General features: G+C 39.5%; 1 protein-coding gene across 1 annotated transcript in view; it reads right to left on the reverse strand.

Moving 5' to 3' along the window:
- The window catches only part of LOC119553235 (connectin), a 149,234-nt gene that overhangs the window by 107,411 nt on the left and 17,639 nt on the right, over nucleotides 1-24,184 (reverse strand). Inside the window, exon 3 of the mRNA XM_037863503.1 lies at nucleotides 6,793-6,826. The gene's annotated coding sequence lies outside the window, so the exon portion shown is untranslated. The remainder of the gene's footprint in view (nucleotides 1-6,792; nucleotides 6,827-24,184) is intronic.

A 24,184-nucleotide genomic window follows, 5' to 3' on the forward strand; every position in this document is an offset into this window, starting at 1 on the left:
TTCCGACTGGCCCCAGTTGATGGCCGTGTCCTGCCGTTCGCCACCGCATGTTGCCAACTAGGGACTCAGACTCATGTGTATCTTTGGCTTGGGCTTCAGCTTTTGGCGTGACAAAGGCGAATAAATTTGGCTGCCGAGTATTTGCATAAAAATGCGGGACGCCTCAGTGCGAGTGACAATGAAATTTAAATATTTATGCTATACGCTTAATTTTATTAGAGTTGGCCCGAAAACTTTTCGCTGTCGTCGTTTGGCATTCCTTGTTTTCAACCAACAACGGGGGCGAACTTTATATTAAAACATATTTTTGCAGATTTTTGTGTGGTGCGTGACGGCAGCAATTGTTGTGCTTAAAATTTGGCAAGTATGAAATGAGCATAAAACAAGGGAGAACGCTATAGTCGAGTACCTCGACTATCAGATACCCGTTACTCAGCTTAAGCGACCAAAGGGAAATGGAGATATGCAAGCAGCAAAGCGAGATTTAAATGCGCCACCTACCGGCGGAAGACAGATTTAAGCGTTGTGTGCGTTAGGGTAGGCGTGACAAATTCATTGTTCAATAGAATAAGTTAGCCGCGCACTTTGCTCTCTCTGAGCGCCGGCAGTGCTTTTCTCTTTGCCGCTAAGTTCGGCCGGCAACTATTTACATACACACACATACACGCGTAAAAACATTTCGCACTGTCTGGCTCTGACGTCATAGCTTTTTTTCTTGGGAGGTTTGTGGGCGTTAGAGTGGGCGTAGAAAAATTTTTTTTGGGTCAATCGATAGGTATGGACAAGACTAATACATTTCAGTTAAAATTTTCTATCTAACATCAAAACTGTAGGAGCCACAGTTTTGGGCGGTTTGTGGGCGTTAGAGTGGGCGTGGCACTCTACTGAAACAAACTTGCGCTGCGTAAGAAGCTCAGGAATCTGCCCGCCAAATCTCAATAGCCTAGCTCTCATAGTTTCCGAGATCTCAGCGTTCATCCGGACGGACAGACAGACGGACAGACGGACAGACGGACAGACGGACAGACGGACAGACGGACAGACGGACAGACGGACAGACGGACATGGCTAGATCGACTCGGCTAGTGATCCTGATCAAGAATATATATACTTTATGGGGTCGGAAACGCTTCCTCCTGCCTGTTACATACTTTCCGACGAATCTAGTATACCCTTTTACTCTACGAGTAACGGGTATAAATAGCAAAAGATTGAGTCATTATTTGTCTGAGCCAGTTTAAAACTGGTTGGGGAAAGCAGGAAATGGGAAAACCAGAGCGGAAAACTCTGGTGGCTGAAAATGAAAGCACACAAAATGGCACGCAACTAGGACAACTAAGTGAATAGAAGTCAAAGAATCAAAGTAATGAATCACTCCAGCTATATAGTATAGCTGCTCGTAACCCCCATTGCCGACCCCCCTTCCCGACGCCCAGTTGGCCCCACTTGCCCCTGCAAACAAATTCAACTTGAAGTGAACTCGACTTCGAGTTGACTTTTGACCGTCAAACGGCGGAGCGAAAAGTGGAAAGTGAGCAAAGTGCATGCAAGCGAAAGTTGAGCACAAGACGCCAACTGACCCTCACTGGGTGACCCCTTCGAAGGCCCCCTTTTTTCTCAACCTCGCCGCCTGTTTCGTTGGCTTAGGAAAAGTTTCGGAAAGTATTTTACACGGTCGCCGTTGCAGGGAGAAACTGATAGTTGGCTCTTAATAAATGGCATGCGCTTTTCCAGCTGCCAGGTGAAATGTGGGCGGGTCGGAGGGCCGGGGCGTGGCACTCGGGAAAATGCAAACGAAATGGAATCTGTGCGAGCTGATGAGGTGAGATAGCAGGGAAAACTGCCACGAGAAACTTGCTAAAAGTGGATCCATAGAAAATGTTTACACTTCAATGATTGGACAGATGCCGTATAGATGAAAAGGAGCTGAGACACATGGATATATCGTATCATTTTCTACTTCGCCCCTTAAGCTGAGATTCCCAACAATGAGCTGCGAGCTGTTGCTTTTTATCAAATTTTTAAACACTCCTTGGACTAAAATGACTCCACTCCACCATATGGCCATAAGGTAGTAATCATAACTTTAATAAAACAAAAGCATGCATGTAAATCTTAACAGAATTTGTTATTAAAATCGGTTACCTTGGTTACTTTGGAAAAAAAAGGTTCAAGGGTAAGGGAACTAATTATTTTTAACGGCAACATAAAAGCTCGACCATTATGGTTATCAGTTTGATTACAATGTATTAATCCTAGGTCTAATCAACAAGCCTTTTGTAAAGTATAATTTTTCTTTATTTTTCGGAATCAATAAATAATGATTTCATACACTCTTTGAGGCAATTTATTAATTCCAGTCCTTGTCAACAAAATTCTTTGAAATACAAATTTTTAGTTCTCATGTCCTTATTTTTTTAGGCATAAAAATATTAGCTATGAAATATTTTGTCTTACACCATTTTATTTACTATTAATTTTTTTGAACAATTATAAAGTCGTAGGCACCAAAGTAGCAGTGCAAAGATTTTCTCCGTGTAATCATTAGTACGCAGGGGTATGTAAATTAGGGTGGCATGTGGCTCGACTCTCAGCAAATTATATTTTGTATCTCTGATAAAAATCATTTAATGACAAGACGCGCCCGTCTACACAATTAAGCCATTTAATTTAAATGAGATTAATCATAATTACAAGACACGAACCAAACCGAAGTGGATGGGAGTCGGTCTATGGGTGCTATTAAGTGGCTTTGGCTGCAGAGACTTGGTTTTTATGGCAGTTTGCCTTGGCTGCGGTCAGAGCTAAGAGTGACTGCCACCAGGACGAAGGACGAAGGACGAAGGACGAAGGACGAAGGACTATGACGATGCTGATGACACTGATTGACAGCAGCTGGCTGTGGTTTTCCCATGTGTAAGCCCCTGTGGCCGGCTTGAGCCCACCTTTAGCCCGGTTATTTGCCCCGAGTGCAGCGTGGGTTAATTTAAACACAAGCCGCAGCAAATTAACCTAATGCCAGTCGCGGCTCCTGGCATTTGCATTAAAATAAGGCTGCCACCACCATCAAGTGGCAGCCAAGTGAGTGGCATGCCCTGTAATGAGCTATATATATATACTATATACACTCCTTTTCCATCGGGAGTGTGTGGAAAAACTACCAATTGAATCCTTAGCCCCATGGCCCGTGGCACAAGAGCTGGCTGCCTTTTAAGTTGGCTTCTTGGCTGCTGTTTCTGTTTCTGTTCCTGCTGCTGACTGCAATGCAATTTATGAAAAATAATTTAAATATCAAAAGGCTTTCGTTTTAATTACGCGCAAGACAAAAGCCAAGAGGCGAAGTCGGAACCAAAAAGGAAGCGTCGGTGCTCAGTAGTTTGGGCTCGACCCCAGCTCCACTCCCAATACTTCCTCCCTTTTTTACACCGAAAATTGTCATCTTTGGATATTATTTTGGGAGATTTTAGAGAATGATTGTCAGTCTTTAAAAACCTACATGATAGCCAAAACTATTCCTTTTAAGATTCTTAAATGTTTTAAACTGCAAAATGAAAGTTATAAAATAGTTTACGTAAAGGCATTACAATATATTCCTAATTTAGTATACCAATACTATTTGGAATATTTCTTAACACACTTATAACAGTGTTGTAGAAAAAAATACTGATTTTAAAATATATTTTTAATTTTTTTAACTTCTATTTAAACAAGCCAAGTAATTACATACATTGAAACATTACTTAACTAAACATGTTTAAGACCTCGAAAATTCTTCCAAAGATGTCTGAAATATTTTCCTGTATAAGAGAGCCACTTTGTCATCATTCAAAAGTCTATCTAATTAGTTATGTTTATCAAATCTGTTGTGTTTCTCTCGGTGCATTTGTCAGTTGCCTTCGTTGCCGCTTTAATTCCGGGCGACGACGCCATTTCCATGCCCGCTGCGTTTAAATAATTAATTAAGATTGATGCAGACTCATTTGTCTTGCTGCGCCAAGGACGAAGCAGCCAGGATGCCTCGTCCTGCGTCCTGCGCCCCGTTCACTTTGCATTTTGCTTTTCAATTTATTTTGTTGATGTTTCTGTGCTGCTGTTGTTCGCGTCGCTGCTGCGTTGCGTTGCCGTGTTTCGTATCGAAAGATTTTGCATTAGTTTGCATTAAAATTTCACTTTGTTGCCTGCCGCCTTTAAAAACTGCCATGCCAGAGTGTCGATGCCAAAAACGCGGCGGAAAACGGGTTGGCGGTGGGTTGGCTCAGCATTTTCGCCAACACAGCAAGCGAGTGTTTCCCGCAACTCCGGCTTTTACATCAATTTTCCCCGGTTTTCCAGACAAAGTTGCATTTGCTGTAATTACATTGTAATGCTCGATCCGGCCCATTGCGCTGGATCCATAAAGTGGGCGGCCGGGGAAGGGGGCGTGGCATTTCGCTTAGTAAGCACGCATGCACTCGCTTGCCAAATAGGCGGATTACAACGCAGAAATGAGTTTATAAACAAGCCCCAGTCAGACCGCACAGATAAAAAATAATTGCAATTGCCGGGGCGGAAGGAAAGCCTCTATGATTGGGAATTGCTATGAACTATAAATCTCCCCTTGCATTCAAAGATTTTCCAGGCACTGCCTCTTAAATGCATTGCAAACATTCTTAATCATTGAATTCTATATTTCAATATTTTAGGTGTTATTATTTTAACCATGTTCTAATAGCGAAAATATTATTTAACTAAAATACGTTCAATTTAACTGATATTTTTTATATAAATTAGCCAATTATACAAATTACATTTATAAATATTCAGACAAAATAACATGGCAAATGTAAATATTTATTTTAAACTTCGTCTAACCGTATCTATTCCACTTAAATATATTTTTATTAAATTAAAAAGTACCTACAATGAATATTTTCCAGCCAATTATCAAAATTACCTTCGTTAGGAATAACAAAGTAAAATAAATAACAGCAAATGCATGTATATATTTTGAACTTCGCCTAACCATAAGATCTGTCAACAATATTTGCTTTAAATTTCATTTTGATTCCGCAATTTATTCGGGCTTCTCTTTTGTTTGCCTGATGCAATTATATTATCCCTATTTGGAAATGTAAATTTCTGCTGCTGGTTATTCGGTGTGAAACGTGTATGTTGTGCCTTTTTTAATGCGCAATACGCGTCGTAGCTAACTTCTTGATTTTTACCATGAATTTATTTATTTAAATAATCCCATTTGTTTGGGCATTGTACCATCATGGCGGCGGCGGCGGCAGCGTATCAAAATTTAAATTTAAATAATAATTAGTGGCGCGAAAATCGCTTTCGATGAATCGAAGCTCGCGCAAATTGGCAAATAGCGCACAAATAATGGCGAATAAAAACATAAAATTAAAAAACAAAAGCCTCTCGGACGCTACTGTTGCTAATGAAAACGAAATTAATTAATTTAAAACAACAATTGCCCGATATCCTGGAGAATGGGGCGGAAAAAGGGCAGCCGGCCCACAGGTCGTATGCGTAATTTCAATAGTACCCACAGAGGCAAAGCGAACCTGACTTCCATGCAGATATAAACGTGTATATAGCCATATATATCTATAGGTATATGCATATATATATATCTGTAGTGTGTGCATATTGCGAGCGATTGAAAACGCCCACACTTTGACTGGGCTGTCATGCATATGTAATTATTTCATAGCAAGCAAAACGATTCGCACGGCAAATGTTTGGGCCAAGCAAACAAGCTTTGAGAGAGCCCCACTCGGGGGCGCCACTGCCACGCCCCCTTTTCAGTCGCTGCCATATTAAAAATATAAAAAATGAAACGTGGGCTTGGGTTTGGGCTTGGGGTAGTAAAAGGTAGTAAATCCATGGAGCAAAAGTTGGGCAAACAGCGTTGAGCAGGCAGAAATTGTTGCATATTTTTTGGGGCACGGAAAAGCCACCCAGAAATGGCAGAAGCGGCAGGTAAAAGACCAAAAGACCACGTACTTAGCCTGATTTACACGTCGCCATGGCGAAGAGCAGCCAACGAATTTGCATCACAAATGTGTCTTTTTCAGGTTGCTTGACTTTGCATAACCCCTTTTTTGTGAGCAGTCGCCGAGTCCCCAATTGGGATACAGGCTGCTCAAAGTAATAGAGCGGGGACGACTCCATTTCATATTTTACCCGGGCATCATTTGCGTACGATTTGCATTACAAAGAGTTGTACTCTTTTTTTCCCGTCGCAACCTGCATAAAATATCTACTCGGGCACACTCATCTCAAGTGGACTAATTAGCAAACATTTCTAATCTTTGCTAACGGCTTAAGTTGGTTAAGTGCCTTCGGGTTGAAAAGGGAAATCGACTTGCATCACAATTTCCATAAGCCAGGGAAAAGGCTAACACAAGTTATAAGGTTCTTGAAGCTTTTTAAACAGACCAAATAAAAATAAGAATTATATGAAATCTAACTCAACTGAGAACATAATATCGATATGAAAACGAAATGAGAACAATGATTATAAAACCCCTTTGACTGGGTTATTTCGCTTTGCATGGGTTTGTTGCTTACTAAATTTGTTTGCAATTTGTAAAATCAATTGAAACTGCAATCCAAGCAGGCAGAATATTCATCAACACACCCGTACCCACATGAAAACGCACACAAAGGAATATTCATAGATGGGAAAAATGGGGGCCAACAAAGGGGCTCGACTTGAAAGTGATTTATGGGAATGCATATTGATATTGCCAAATTGCAATCAAACTCGAATGAATATTCCAAATGACAAAAAGAACTTACCGCAAATTGTTGTGTGTCTGTGTCTTGTCGAAATCTGCAATGAAAATTATGCAAAAACCTTGTAGCAAATATTACTGGACTGTGAAGTAAAGGAGATATGTACATAAAGGAAAAGATAGTTAAGATTCAAAATGAAAATTCATTTAAATATGTTTCCGAAATAAGGTATATAAGATATATATATTATTAGTGCTTTCCTAAAATTAAATAAAAAATTCCTTAATGAACTCTGAATTCCTTTTCCGCTCCAATTATTGCCCAAATTATGCTAAGTATGTGTTTGCGTAGACTCTACATTCGATTTGTCAGCCTGTCTGAGTGTCCTTTCCTTGTGTTTGCATTTTCCGTATTTGTTTAGTGCTCAGACACCCACAGACACACCATACCACATACCACTCCCAATCCATTTGTTTAGACGGTGTCCAATCGTCTATGAAAATGTACCAACATGGCGTCGCGTTGAAAGTTGGCCAAAATGGCCAAATGTCCAAATGGCGGAGGGGGAAAACTGAATATTTGGCTGGGGCAACACAAAAACAGCGACCACTACACTTGCAAGTGGATCAATAAGTGAGCTTATCGTCTGTTTTACACAAATACTTTTGTCCATCGGACATTGCAAATTTGACGGCATTTAAGTGCCGCCTAACGAACATCCCCCTTTCCCCCGGATTTTATTTTGTTCGTATGGCACATACGAATATGTGTGCAGGTGTTTGACATTTAATTCCAATTGCTTTTACCTGCAAATTGACATTTCATGCTACATACAAAATGGCTGGCAATATATTTTCAACCCATGTTCCCGAAATCAATTTGGCCTTAAAGGTAGAATTATAAATGAAGCGTTGCCAGCGTTTTTGAGAGAAAATTTCAGAGGTTTCGATTTACGGAACATATCAGACAATTGCATTCATGTCATTGCAATTTGTTTCAATCTCTCCTCGTCTCTCTCTATCTTTTTCTATCAATCTGTCTCTATCCTTTTCTGCAGCTAGTTATAAAAAATAGAGAAAACTTGCTACATGCTCTGGCTTGTATATTTTGCATTTGATGTATTACCTTTTTAATTGCCATAAAGCATTTTCATGTTGCTAAAAGCCTGTCCACTGTCCTTCATGCTCTATCTCCATCTCTTTCATCCAACACCACCTGTCTCTTTCTTTTCTGTGTACCTGCATACGTACACCTGTCCGTTGGCTTATGCATTGTGAACATGCGAGCTAATAGCTGCAAAGCAAGTTGTAACTTGGATTGGTGATTTGCCCGTAATTAAAACCATCTCTTGAGGGCCGTAAAACTGATGGATGTGATGGAATGTGTGCTTAGAGATGGGAAGAAGGGGTATGTAGAGCACATTGGCATAACAAATGATCTTAAATGCAATCAACCAATTAGGCTACCAATATTTTGCGTATTAACTTACTTTTGGACTACTCGAAAATGCCAGTTGTATTCCTAAAAATGTTTAGGTGCATGCAATAACACCCAGTGCAATAACGCCCATATTGGGCCTAATATCATTTGTGTCGTCTATGGGCATAATTTTACTGGGCGTTATGCTATGCAACCCAAATGTTTTATATAGTGGAAACAATAACACAGAATTTATTTTATGTGACACGCACTTTTCCCATCTCTATGAATCCTGTGACATTTTTTCTGCCATCGACTTGATTAACTTCATTAACATTAGTTGCCCGGCTATAATCATATTAACTAATACTGATTGACTATTGCCACTCGGACTATTGACCCATAAGAGTCCATCGTGTTTTTCTACACGGTTCGCTGGCCAGGGAGGCATGTAATTTGCCGTAACAATAAGTACGAATGTTTACAAGCAATAAAACTACCCGTACAACCCAGCGGCACTCATAATGATATATAGACCGCAAATGCTGCACACATTTACGGGCCGAGCGTGCCGGCACCACCACCACGCACACAAAAGCTTTAATTGTTATTTTAATGATAAAAATGGAGACAAATTACATTTGGCCCCAAAAAATAGGGGGGGCACAGGCGGATAATTGTGGGCGGGGCCGAGGCAGGGGCAATAACAACAGCACCAGCCATAAAAACTAATAACAAACCATAGCAACAGCTCATTACTGCTGTCTGTGCTCCACATTAGGCCCCATTTGGCAGCCGAGTGGCTCCCAGGACCCCCGATCCACTCCACTTTAATACTGCCACATATCCTGCGCACCCTTTGGGGAGTGCTGTTGTATGGCATATACCTACAAATCGACTCATTCGGCAGATTTATCTGTTTGCATTAGCGGCAAAGGAAATCGATAAAGCACCGCTGGGGATTAATGAGCGCTCAATGAGGGATAAGTGGGGCACCGCCAAAGGATTCCGGACTTAAAGTGAAAGTTTGAGGTACAAACGGTCTGACATTAAAGCTTGTGACGGTAATAGAAAAGGGTATACCAGTTCCTAAGACATCCTTATGAAATACCTTACAATAAAATATTTGTAGCAATCGTATCTTATCTTCAAGAAATGACAAGAAATAATATATCAATAAAAAACACCTCTAAACGAGGTAAAAATCTAGTGAAGATCGCACCATCAACAAACAAAAGTTCTGATATCAACTCTTGTGACGAAAATCTATTATACGATCTACTATGTATATACACTTCCTAAATGTTTTACATTTGGCACGCCGCAATTAAATATATAAGTGTTTTTCTCATTCGACACGCTTAATATGTTCATATTTAGATTTAAATTCGTTTCATTATTAAATGCAATTTAAATATATTTCATTATCAAAATGCAATTGAAATATGTTTCATTATTAAAATGCATTTTAATTATGCTTCATTATTAAAATGTAATTTAAATATGTTCATTATTAAATTAAAATTTAAATATTTTCATTATTAATTTCCAATTTAAATATGTTCAAATTTCAATACAACTAAAATAGTAAATTTAAATTGAAAATGCAGTTCAAATAGTGTTTTTATTAATTTTAGAAACAATTTATTAACTTGATATTTGACAACTGTGTCACTATCATAACTTTAAATATTGCTGAAAGGGAATCGAGGTACTTTCCTTCTTACAACTCCATAAAGCGAAGAACCTATAAATGCCGCAAAAGACGGAGGGCGTGGCACACCTTGCATGTCAAACGCTCATTTGACAAAATCAAAATAGAATAATTTAACTTTTAATTGGCCAGGAGCTGAAAGTTCACGTTCTTGTTATATGTAAATATGGCAAAATGTCTGGGCCGAAATTGGAAGTCAAGTTGGAGCAAAAAGAGTTGGGCTTAAGGACATCCCTCTGCCCGGCTTTTGATCCCACCACTTTAAAAACTAACATAGTTCTCTGTCCTCATTCAAGGAATCGTTGGCCATAAATTCCTTGGCCCAAATGGGAACCAGCGAACATTCCCGTCCCTGCCACTTACGAATTCATTTCACTGCCGCACTTTATCACCAAAAACTGGGAATGTTTTTCGGTGGCGATGAGAGGGTCGTTCTGGGGGCACAGATCCTCAAAAAAATTGAATAAAAATGCACTCGGCGTGCAGGAGCAAAAGGCAAGATGTTGTGTAGCTACGTGTATTTCAAGTGCATATTTTGTTTGATAAATTGTTGGCCACGTTCGCCGGGTCGAAACAAAAAGGAATGGGCGACCCGAGGAATGGGCGCCCGGGGAGACACAAATATGGCAGCGGCCCGGCAAAAGTGTATAAACGTGCGGGCTCCCAGGGATGCCAGACCATTCCCGATCCCCAACAGCCACTGCCATACTATATGCAAAGTAAAAGTCTGGCCCCGAGGCGGTAAACAACCTGCGACGAGGACGAGGACGAAATATGAAAGTGTTAAATTGCCAGGGGAGTGAGTCATGTGGGGATGGCTTGTGACTAGCATTATGCCCTTAGCCTGCCGACTGTTGCCACTGCCACTGCCAGGGGTTTTTTGTAAGCCAGCACTGAGAGAAAACTAAGCCATATGCTTAGGGATAGACTTCCTAGATTAAAAAACCCCTAGTCTACGAAAAACCAAGCATGAAGGGCCAAAATAGAAAAAAATACGTTATTTTATATACATAAGAAAAAGCCAGGAGTCTGAAAGAACAATGTTTAATGTGTATCAGAAATACCAGTACCAGAAATTTCTATACGTCTTAAGCCCTTTAATCACAATTGATGATTAATGATTATGTTATACCTGCTATACCTTTTTTGTCTCAAACAATTTTTGTGTAATTGTAAACCTTAAATTTTCACAAATATTCCCTAAGAATTCTAAAACCTTCTGATTCTCCTTAGCTCCCCTAATTTTTTCTCTGTGCTTCCGTGTGCTAGCAGTGAGCTCATATCTTTGACTGGTGTCTATGATATTTTGTTGACAGAATTAGGTCATTGCCTGCGAGCGCCCACAAGCCATGGCTAGAGATTAACATGCAAAGCAGTCTTGGGGGCAGCCAAACGTGGAGGATAAAGGGAGCACAGAAAAAATCAGTTTAATTCAGTACACATGGCAACTTAAAAGAGCTTTAGTGGCACTACATTTATTTACAGCATTTTTTTCGCCCAGTTCCAAGTATGTATGAATGCGTAAAATTTGTCGACCAAAACAAGCCGCATACGAAAATCTGGGAACCCATGAATTTTAATTGCAAACTTTGTGCCCCTGCCTCTGTGTCATCACAAATCCCCACAAAAACCCACGAAATTAGCCATAAACCGCATGGCCACAATTATATGGGCCAACCAAATATTTGGAGTGTCATCCGTTCGCATCTGTGCGCAGTTGTAAAAATATTGTGGCAAAAGTGTGTTGTCAATTTGAGCTTGGGGTTTTTGCTAACAGCCAGCCATCCAGCCAGTTGCATATCAAAATATTTGTGGATTCCTGTGACAGCTGTCCATGGCCAGAGTTTGAAACTTTCTGGGGCTGCCTCTGAATCTGACACCATCCTGTGTGGGAGTGGAATTAGGTCAGGCACTGGGGGAGCAGCCAGGATAGGGGATCCGCAGGATCCAACGGATCCAAGTTGGTCTCTGGCTGAGGTCTCTCCTTTTAATGAGACGCATTTCATAATCAGCGCGTGTGCATGGCCTCTGCAATTGACGCCGTCATCCGGCTCGCATTTCCGTGTTTGCCATAAATTCACATCCCAAGCGTTGCCACTTGAAGGCAACTAGAGCTGTCGGTGGTCGCTGTCGTTGTCCTGGCTACACTGCGAAAAAATCTGGCCGAAATGGGTCAAGAAAAAGTACTTGTTCATGTCAAAATCTGAAAATCACTTCAATGTGGTGTGGAAAATACCAGCTTGAACTTAGAATGAATCCCTCACTTGAAAATAAGGAGAAGCTGAAATTGTATTTCAAAACGCATATTTTATAATGGATGCTGTCCCATTTAAAGGTATCTAAAAGTAGGCAACAATAATACTGCATACTTAAAAAATACTGCATACTTTTATGTGTGCATAAATAATACTGCATACTTTAAAAGTACTACATTCATTTATAGAATGCTTTTAAATCTCATAAAATCTTAAAACAAGAAACTATAATACTGAATGATTCAAAAACACTGCATACTTTTAGACAGCCTTACATATTATTTCAATTATGGTATGCTTATAAGATGCTTACAGATAATTATTGACTAGTTTATTAGTGTTTTTTCAATGGTTTTAGGTTCGACAGCTCAATATTTTTAAAACATATAATTTTTTTAAGAAAATTGATATAGATTTGCACTAAAGGGCTAAAATTTTTGCCCAGTGTGGTATCGCGGTTGCCACCGGAGCTCATGTGAGTCGTGTTGGTGCGATGACAGCAAGGCGTAGCCAACTCATATTAGTAATGTGTTGGCGGTGTCCTGGCAGCCCTGGCTGTCCTCGTTGTCCTGGTTGTCCCGGATCCTCTGTGGCCTCTGCGTGGGCGTTGCATTTCAACTCACCATGCAACGAATGCCTTTAAAAAATCAGCAAAAAGCCCGACCAAGCCAGACTGTTGACTTCATTTGTTACGATTGCTTTGACAATGTTGCTGCGTCATTTGATGCCCATTTGCTGCGCTCGCTTGAGCACGGCAACATCACACATACGCAACGTTATTCGATAGGTATTGGGTTCCGGTTCGGGTTTGGGATTCCCCAGTAAAATGTGTGGGGGTGTTTGTGTGTGCTTTGGCTCAAGTGGATTGCGGATTTTGCATATTCCGTGCTGAGATTTGCTTTTTCAACTGGGATAACAAACAAAGGACTTGTGCAAGCAAATGGGCATTGTAATTGAAGCTGCCGGGAAAATGGGTATAAACAGAAATACCATTATAATGCTTAGCATATTTCAAGTACAAACAACATACAATTCAAAGCATTAGCAAAACTTGAAAGTAAAAATAATATTTTATTGAAACCCTAACAGCACCAACTATTTTTGCATTGCACATAGCTTTATATAATCCCCGCATTAACTATTTAACATTTTGAGATATCCACACTAATTACCAAATTCCATAAATGTTTAATGACCTCACCTTTGACTTTATTATTAAATTAACTATTTTTCATTCCGCATCGTTGATTCAATCTGTGTAATTTTTCCAGCCAACGCCCACAAAGCGATGGCAATCAAGTAGCTTAAATACCAGGCGAACACACACATAGGCAGAAAAAATCCGAGGATTTCGGGGCCTGTAATTTGGGCAAATTGAATATTACGCATACGCCCCGTTAACCAATCAAACGACACTTAAAACCCAACAAGATGGGCAAAGTGCGACAACAGCGAAGGCGTTAAACAGGGCCTAATCAGACGCACATGCACACACACTCTGTGAAGGAGACACAAAATCAAATGGGAGGACATGGGCGGTGTTGAAGGGGATCCAGGGGGTCCTTCGAAGTGACTCAAAGCGAAACACTTTCAATGCGCCGCTCACCGTTTACCGTTGGCATTCGGAGGCGCTGCGCTGGCCAACATACCTGCGGCACATTATCCACTCTATTAACGCGATTAGTTACACAAATACAAAGGCACAAAGGGCGAGCTCACGCACACACACGCCCGGCGCTCGCTCACAGACACGCATGGCCGGAAGTAGGAAATGGCGAAAGGAAACAAAACATTGGGCGGACAGGACAACCGGCATGGCATCGGCCCCCCGGCCAGGATAACCGGTTGTCCGCCTCGAGGGCGAACTTACTTAGCAAATAAACATTGATTAATTTGTTGACAATCCGCACACTCAGGCACAAACACACACATTCACAACCGAATGGCCATTGAGTAATGGGTGTGAGCCCATCCCACGCATACCAAATCGCTTCGGACCTCAATAAACTTCAATAAATGGTAAAAGGTTATGTACGCATCCCGAAAATGTGGGGACCAGGACTCTGAGTTAATGGACGCCGCATCGAGGCACATAAATCTCGGGACGAGGCAACTTTCGGTTCCCCTGCTGACAGGTGTCACCCGATGCGGGATTATGCTGATCAACAGTTTGCCTCCCTGACAATTATGGCTCGATTGGTCAACTGGTTGCGGCGCCATCTGATTTGTGGCAGGGATTAATTCAACAAGGACCTCTCGGACATTTATCATCGGCTCTGGGCCAGCTCGAGGGTCGAAATCGCCTTTTGCAAAACGGCAAAGAAGCCCTGAAAACATAAGGTGTTTACTCTTTGTTCGGTAACATTAAACACTTTGGAAATGAAATCAATACCAAAAATCATTAACACTGTTTGAACCAGTATAATGCCATTTATGAACACATTTGAAGTATTAAAACCGTTAAAAATAAAATGGAACACTATATATTTCATATAACTTTTTCATTTATTTGATGTTTTGAATAATATTTCCCACAAAGAAGATCATTAAAATCTTATACTGCTTAGTAATAATAATTGCCCAATGTGTTTTAAAATAAGAATGAAGATCTTTTTAAAAATTAAAAATAATTTTTATATGTTTGCAATAAATTGATGGAAATACTTTAAATTTTACCTTAGATTAAATCTTCTTGGCTTGTTTATTAATATTCATTTCTAAGCCACGGAGGTTACCTATGTTGCTATATCAAAATACGACAGTTAAGACCAATTCCACATATTTAATCTCCCTGCCTTCTTAAATAAAACGATAAAATAAATTAAAACGAAAGCGATACTAGTCCACTAACCCATTTAATTCCAAGAAATTGACTTTACGGCTGGTTAACTGGTATTGATCTTCTGGTCATATCTCAAGGAAAACCGAAAGCGAAGTTAATTTGTTAATGGCTGCGCTTAGTGCACTTCGTACTCAAACGGAGGAGTCGAATGGTATATATAGCCGATGCCTTTATGGACAATTGCTGGCACCGCAAACCTCATTCAAAAGCAATTTAAATGCTCATTACGGCTTTAAGCAGCAGCGGAAATTAATTGAATTGCCGTTTTTCAACCGCACACACATACACACACACACACATTTACACAGCCATTTCCTTTCGCACCCATACAGCCTCACACTCACCAATACGAAGGCATTCAGCCAAGCCACAGCCGCAACCGATACGACACTTGAACAAATACACACACAAAAGAGGCGGAGGGGGCCAAAAGGTGGCGTGGCCGCTGAGCTTAAGTTACAACAAAAAGAACAACAACGGCGTCACATCGATTACACTGCTTATTTCATTAGGCAAAAGTTTTGCGCAAATGCAAATTAAAGGAAAAGAACAATACCAAAACAAAGGGAAAGCCGTAGACAAAAGAGGAAAAGCAAAAAGCGCAGCGAAGCACAGACAAAACACCAATAAAAACAAGAAACCCCTATTCAAATGGAAGTACACACACTCGAACTATTCACGAATTGATCCGATTAGCGTTGATTGCTTGAATTTCATTTAAGGTAGAAAAATAACGCAGGATTTGGATTCGATTTTGTTTGATGTGTCCGAGGGTTTTAACCCACTGAAGCCCCCGCACCCCATTCACCTTGGTTTCAGCCAAGTAAATGTTTGTTAACTGCAATTCAAGTTGCCATTTGCCTTTAACCACACATGGCACTCAATTATTGGCTTCGATTTGCCATCGGCTTTGATTTAGACCGGGGCCATATGGGAAAATACCAGAGGGCGAATGGGTGCTGGCCCTAATTTATGTACACAAACTGCCACAAACGTTGAACGACAACTGCGATAAATTTAAATACTCATATCCTGTCAGGACGAGGTGCAGGCGATAAGAGCTCACCTACCCGCAAACACACCTATGGTAACCCCCTCTTCGGGTCCCTCTGCTCATCAGACCCAAGTTAAGCCCCTGGCTTTCAGTGCACTCAGAATGGTAGGAGTCCTTTGGAATATCTTCTTTAATTTAAAACAATTTATATTTAAACATCCTCATATAAAACATTTTTTTAAACCTTTCTTAATATAAATACTATTCAAAAAGGACTCAAAAGATTAATTTACCTATATTAATCCTTTATTTTCATTTTTTGATAACAAAATTTTAATTCTAATAGTCTTTAATTGTTTTATTTAATTATTTGTGTTTGTTTTTCAATTTTATTTGCATTAAAATATTTTATATTTTCACCCCTAAATACTTAAATTTTATAAGTATATTATAAACTATATAAAATTTTAACCAAGGGATCAATAAAAATACACCTACATATATCATCAGAATAAAATCTTGAAAATTAAAATTGCTTTTTAATAAGCAATACCCTTTGCCATAAAAATAATATACCATTTTAAAAATGTGTGAAATTAACTTTTCTACATCATTTCCAACTTTCAGCGACTTATTGCTACCAGTTTTTTGCAGTGCCTGCGCAGCTGGTGGCTGACTAAAGATGCAAACGCCTCCATCGTCTCTTCTGGCTGGCTCAAAGTGGAAATTACTTTGGGAAAACCACTCGAAACGCTGCGCTGCGTTGCGTTTATTTAATGGCCTTGCACAACCCCCTGCCATCCAGCCACACAGCAACCCACCAATTTACCACTCCTCCGCCAAAAAACCATCGACTGACTTTGGCCTGGTCAACTGGCAGCTCTCGTTGCCAAAAATCTTGCTGGGCGTTGGGTAAATATTTGAGCGCCCAGGTTTATTTGGCCGCCTTTGATAACCAATTAAAAGCAGCATCACAGTCTGCTGCCCCAACACCCTTTGACACTTTACCCAGGCAGTAAAGTGGGAGGGAGCGAGAGGGGCGATCGGAAGACAGAGTGGGCCAGAGACCGAGATTTATGATGCAAGCCGTGACACTAAACAGCTTCCGCCATTAAACACGAACACGACTTCCATATAGGAAAATCTGCTTCGAGGCACAGTGCCGACGGAAATTATAGAAACCACTTTAATTATTACACTTCCAGGAATATGAACTTGTAAATTTGTTAGGCAAAGACAAGGCTTTCTAACAAATTAAAATGGTTGAATTTTTTAATAATTTATTTTATTATTTATTATTAAAATGACAATTTATTCAGTATATTTACATTTAAAATTTTAAATAATTATTAATTTTAATAAGAGTTTATAGTAAGTTTAAATTATTTTAAATGGTCTATGAAAATATTTGATATAGGTATGTTACGAATATAAATTCTTACATTTCAGTAATATTTCTCAAAATAAAAATTGTTAGATTTAAAAAAATTCCTTTGCTGTTCACATAATTTATGACCTAAATGTATGCTTGCCAGTATTGGTGCTTAACCCATAAAACATCGCGTTGTTGCTTTTGCTCACTTGGCGACATACTAAACTCAACTTAAATATAAATTATGAGCATCTTAAAAAGCCACAGCGAAAGGATAATTTTCATAAATATTCGAGCCATGTGGCTAAGTGTGCCTGTGTCTGTTTGTGTTTATATGTAGTATTTCTGGAGGCTGGTTGCCAGCGGAAAAGCGGAAAAGTGGAAAAATGGAGCAGCAGCTGAGCGGTTTTTGGCTAGCAACCAAGCAACCTGACTCCGGATGGCTTCCGTTTTTAAACACCTCTCCTTATTTCTGCTTGGCTCTGTGCATAAACACACAATTAAAAATAATATTTTCAACGCGGTGGCAATTAACTAGGCGGCCTCCACACACACACAGATGCAAATGGAGACTGTGCACATGTGGCGTTCGAGAGGAAAATGCGGGAAAATCGGGGGTTAAAGAAGTGGGGCTGAGAAGTGGGTGGTACCACCCCCTGCGATTATGGCAGCCACTTTTTAACTCATACTTAGTCGGGGCTGGGATATGTACAGGATAAATGGATGCTATTAGCTGCGGTTAGGGAGCTCTTTGATAATGGAAGTGGCTGCCGGGGGAGATAAAAAGAACCGAGAATAAGTCAGGCGAAAGTTATGAAGCAGCAGATCAGGACGGCAATTTATTTTTATTTACAAAATCAATTATCTCAATTTCTTGGTCAAATTTTTTTCTTTGCCAGAATATGTTTTATGTTATGAAAGCAAGTGAAAATACCAAATGCTGATTAAATGCTACATATTGATTAGACATAGGGTTTTATAATAGTTGCTATTGTTTCATACATCATTTAAGAGAATACCTTTAAAAAACCGTTTCTTTTCCAGCTTACACAAGCTAACTGCACCCAAAACCAAAGCTCAGCGATCATTCAGTTGGTAAAGAAAGGGGAATAAAAACATAACCACCAGAAGAAAAGGAAACCGCGTACAAAGCTCGTAAGTCGTGTGAAGCAGTCATGTCTGGGCGAAGCTTTTTGGTTGTTGGTTGTTTGGTTTCGTTGCTGGTATTCCATGTTATTTATGTCGCCATGAGCTGAATGGAAGTTGCCGAGTCTCCTTACCTTCAGCTTCTGCTATTTATTCCTATTTCGCTTTTGGCACTGAGAGAAATTATCACAGGAATGTGTTGGATACCATATTTACTTATCTTTTTAGGATATTCTTAAATTTTACAACACTGGTTAATACATTTTTTGTGAAACATGGAATGAAATGTCGGGATAAATATACTAAAAAACCTTTTACTAATTTTCCAACTCTGGCATATTTTATATTTAAGTTGGCAACACTCTATCAGCTTTTCAAGCTTACAACACAATTTTGCGTCTTGATCAGTTTTACAACACTTTTTATCAATTTCACAATTTTAAGTGATTTATCTAGGTGCACCCAAAAATATGGAAGCGCAAAATTTGGGCAAGGAACGTCGCAAGTGAATTTCGTATGGTTCCTGCTCCCTTTGCCGATTCGCCAGTTTTGTGGGCGTACAATGGCTTCGCGGGAGTGCTTAGCTCTGATATATCACTAACGGCACTGGCACTTCCTCCTACCATTTTTGGCGGCCTTGTTGCTTTTGGCAATGCTCACATTAAAAGTTCATTGCTTGCGCATAAAGTACATCAAAAGCTTTGCGTACTAAATAACCGCAGTTTGAGTTTTGTCGCTTGTCGTTGCAGCCATTAAATTCACACAGGACACACAGGACACACAGGATACACAGGGATACTATTTCGGACCGCTGAGTTTCGCTGCCACTGTGTGGGTATATTTGTATATTATGCAAATCCAAGTTTTGTTTTGGTTGAGCGCTCGTAAAAACTTTTTGGTGGTCCGCACGTTTGTCCGCTCGGTTTGATAGTGATTCCCGGCCATTATTGTTGTTATTCCTCCCGCCGCCGGGTCAAATCGAATTTGGCATTTGCTGGGCCAAAAACATTAGCGCATAAATAATGACATCTACAGGCATTTAAATTGTCTGTCATTGGTGAAACTGAAATGTTTCATTAGAATAAACCAATGGAATGGCTTACTTTGCTTCCGGTTTCGTTACACAGAAAAAAATATACATATACTGCACTTCCAGATTCCATAACTTGAGTTATAGCAACCCGATTTCGAAGTTTGATACCTCTATGAGTTTGAGTTCGAATTATCTAACATTCTACATTAACATATTTCCTTTAAAATAGGGTCAAAATTTTAGCCCCTTTTCATGATCGATTTTTCCGTAATTCCAATGGCTTTCAGACCCCAAAACTGCACTTCCAGATTCCATAACTTGAGTTATATAAAAACGATTTCTAAGTGGGATACCTCTATGAGTTTGTGGTTGTATTCTCTAACATTCTACATTTAAATATTCGTCTTAAAAGAGGGTCCAAATTTTAGCCCCTTTTCATGTGCGATTTTTCCGTAATTCCAATGGCTTCCAGAATGGGACCCCAAAACTGCACTTCCAGATTTCATATCTTGAGTAATATAAGTCAGATTTCGAAGTGGGATACCTTTATGAGTTTGTGGTTGTATTCTCTAACATTCTACACTTAAATATTCCTCTTAAAAGAGGGTCCAAGTTTTAGCCCCTTTTCATGTGCGATTTTTCCGTAATTCCAATGGCTTCCAGAATGGGACCCCAAAACTGCACTTCCAGATTTCATATCTTGAGTAATATAAGTCAGATTTCGAAGTGGGATACCTCTATGAGTTTGTGGTTAAATTCTCTTACATTCTACCATTAAATATTCCTTTTAAAAGAGGGTCAAAATTTTAGCCCCTTTTCATGTGCGATTTTTCCGTAATTCCAATGGCTTCCAGAATGGGACCCCAAAAATGCACTTCCAGATTCCATAACTTGAGTTATATAAAACCGATTTCGAAGTGGGATACCTCTATGAGTTTGTGGTTGTATTCTCTAATATTCTACATTCAAATATTCTTTTTTAAAGAGGGTCGAAATTTTAGCCCATTTTCATGTCCAATTTCCAGTTTATTTAGTGGCCTTCAGAATGGGAACCAAAAATCTGCCCTTCTAGATTCCATAACTTGAGTTATAGCAACTCGATTTTAAAGCGGGATACCTCTATGAACTCGTGGTTGAATTCTCTAATATTCTGCATTCAAATATTCCTTTTTAAAGAGGGTCAAGATTTTAGCTCATTTTCATGCTCGAACTTCCAGTATTTTTAAATGGTCTTCACAATGGAAACCAAAAAACTGCACTTTTAGATTCCATAACTTGAGTTAGAGCAATATTTTATTTTAAAGCGGGATACCTCTATGAATTTGTAGTTGAATTTTCTAACAATCTACAATAAAAATTTTTTTTAAGAGGGTCAACATTTTTTTCATTTTCATGTTCAAATTTCTCGAATATTTAATGGTTTTCAAAATGGGAACCTGTCCCCTAATACCTCTATAATTTAAATACCCCTACCCAAAACCCGGATTACGTTTTGGCCATACATTGTTCCACATGCACATTTGTTTTTCCGGTTTTAAAGGCGCTTTGGTTAATTGCTTTATGGCTAACCGTAAAAGATATTAGGGCCCCTTGCCCATATCGGCGGCCCTACAATTAGCCAACTTCATTATGCCTGCTGACTAATTGCAATAACAAAACAAAGTCTAGGCAAATGTGTAAGCCATAAATGATAACCGGCAACCGTAACCGACGACAACCGACCGAAAATTGCCGCCAAAAGGGTGGGAAGCTCCCACGCACGTTGTAACCGCCGTCCTCGTACCCCTGTAAATTGGCCAAAAGCCGCTTATAAAGGTAAACGCAGGGCAACACACTTTCTGGGCCAAAAAGTAGCACACAAAGTGGCGTAAAAATAAAAACGAAAAACCAAAAACCCCGACTCACCCAAAAACAAAAAAAAAGCGGTGAAACACCCAACAAGTTGTGAAAAAGTAGCACACAAAATGTATAAACGAGAAACCGAAAAGAGTTTGGGTCACGCCCTTAGAAGAAGCAGAGCAGGGAGCTCTTTATGCCTGGAGGAGCTATGTTGCTTTATTTCAATTATGATGATGATGACAATATTAAAATGCCCCAAAACTTTGCGCACACACCCAGACATTCAGAGTTCTGCTAATTAAAAGACCGAGAACAGACTTTATGCATACATACATATATCTAAATATATATAGTATCTATGAGCGTATAAGCCAAAAGTCCAAAGTCATGGACCAGGCAAAAGGATTTCCAGAGCAGGAGGAGCACAGCCTGCCGTGTTGTTGATAACCCAAACAGGTCCTTGAGCACACAAATCACATAAATTCCAATTGAGTGCATATTCAACGAGTAAATGTGGAAAATACAAAATTTACTGTGCAGTCGACTGGGAGTTGGCTCCCTCTCCCTCGCTCTCCTATGGGCACACAGTGCGTATGATTAATTTCCTTAATTTTGGGTATGTGTGCGCCTACTTGAGAAGACGAATTCCCCTTTAAACGCCTTTGCAAATACTCACACACACACGTTGAGTGGGAAAAAAGATAAAAAAGGGAAGGCTAAAATCAGGGAACAAGTTTCAGCAAATTCATTAATTAAACAAATTAAGCTAATGGCTGCGGCTTGACTGCTGCCAACAAAAAGCCTTGTCGTTGCCAAGGAAAAACTCTTCAAGCAGCATGATTTAACAGAAAAGAAAATCCGTACCAAAAGTGTAAATTTATAAGAAAAAAGAAAATAAATAGAAGAAGAAAAAACTACAAGAACATTTAAAAGCAAGTCGGTGCAGTATATTTATTTGCTCTTGCTTGGGGCCAGAAGGCTTGAAAGATCCATTAGAAATATGAATAAATTGTTAGCAAAATAAATTGAACATGGCTTTTTATTGACAGGCAACAAGAAAGCTAATTTGGCTTTGAGATTTAAAAATAGCAGCCGCAAATTTCTTAAGTCCAACTGGAATTTATTTCATAAATTGCGAGCTCTTTTCATTTTCTATTTTTAAAGTCCGTACAAAGTGTGGCGGAGGTAAATGGGTATAAGAATATAAGTATGGACATGAATTGAATGAGAAGATTCCTGCTCAACTAAAGCCTAGCCTTTGAATTTTTAACTTCAGCTTATTTTTTTTAAGAGGCTTCAAACTTGTTTAAGATGTTGTGGGGTTGGGTTTAAATAAATTATTAAAACATCATTTTGTAGAACTTCGAAATCACTAAATACAGAAATTTAATGTCAGAAATTTAAAGTAATTAAATATATTTAAGTAAGGGGATTACATAACTTTCTTTGGGTATTGAAATTAAAAAAAATTATAAATTATTATTAGCCCATTTAATTTTTTTTATTTCTTTATTATTAGAGTATTTTTAAGGAATTTATAATAACTCCAATGTCTCGCTTAAGAAAGAGTCTACATATATAATGAAGGATAACCCCGACTCGGATGAAAGTATTTAAGAGCTTGCAAAAAACCTATTTCTTTCAAAAACCCTTCACACCAAGTCCTGAATCCTGGTATAAAGGATCCATTTAAAACTTTTAACGTCACTGGCGACAAAGGCAAATCACCCCGTATCAAATGTTGACTATTGAGCCTTCTGTTCCGCCTCTGAAGTGTATCCTTTTGTCTTTAAATGGCGTTTAACTTCAAGTGCCTGATGCCGGCTCAAACTTTTGCCAGTCAAATTTGTGAAATTAATGCGATTTTCCCGCCCCAACATTGTCCCAGTGGCAGTTGTCGTCTATTGAGTGCGGTGCTGCGGTTGCCCCAAAGTTGCTTAAAGTTTGCCACTCTGCAGCTTGCGAGGATTTCAATGGAGGCGCATCCGGAGGAGCAGCTCATCCACTCCGGACAAACTTATGCCATGCATGCATAAATATATTTATAGTTACAAGCGGAAAAATGTGCCATGGCCATGGGATGTAAAGTTTGTAGACGAGGTGGGTCACCCGCAAAACGCTTCCAACTGCGTGCCAAAGATTTATTGTGGTGATTTATTTACCGCCCCCACACTGCAATGCGTTAGGGGCCCAGCTCGAAGCTTATTTATTTATTCATTTTCTAATTTATTGATGTTTGTCTGACCCAAGGCGTTTTGGCCCGACCCCTTGGCCATCAGCTGTTCTCCTGATTAGCCCAGCATTTCATCGAGCAAATGGAAACGACGAGGGGCACTTAAGCAAACGAACACGCTTCTAATTTCAAACCAATTTAAGTCTGAACAACTAACTTCGTTCGGGGAAAGTCTCACCCCAACTTTGTTCCAGAAATACTTGTTTAATTTGTGCCTTTGGCACTTTTGAGACTCCAATTCGTTGGACTTCCTCGGTCGAGCGTAAAATTTGAAAAACAACGAAAAATATTCTCATTTTAGCCCGGGGCCCTTTGAGATATTCAGATTAACGGAAACCCCTTTTCAGCACTTCATATTAAGTCTATCAAAGGGCATTGATAATTATCGTTGTGTATTTGGATTATGTATTTTGCAATACCTGCAGGCTAAACGTCTGGGAGTTATGATTATTTAAATATATGTTCTTTAAAGCGTGTTTCCTTGTCTAAATTAATATTTTTGGGGACATTTGTGGGGAAAGGTAAGAATAACTTTTAATTAGATAATTAGGGGAGGCTCTTCTTACTCAGGAGAGAAAGTGGGGTATAAAATGAAAACTAACTAACAT

The sequence above is a fragment of the Drosophila subpulchrella genome, chromosome 3L (assembly GCF_014743375.2).
Source record: "Drosophila subpulchrella strain 33 F10 #4 breed RU33 chromosome 3L, RU_Dsub_v1.1 Primary Assembly, whole genome shotgun sequence".
NCBI lineage: Eukaryota > Metazoa > Arthropoda > Insecta > Diptera > Drosophilidae > Drosophila > Drosophila subpulchrella.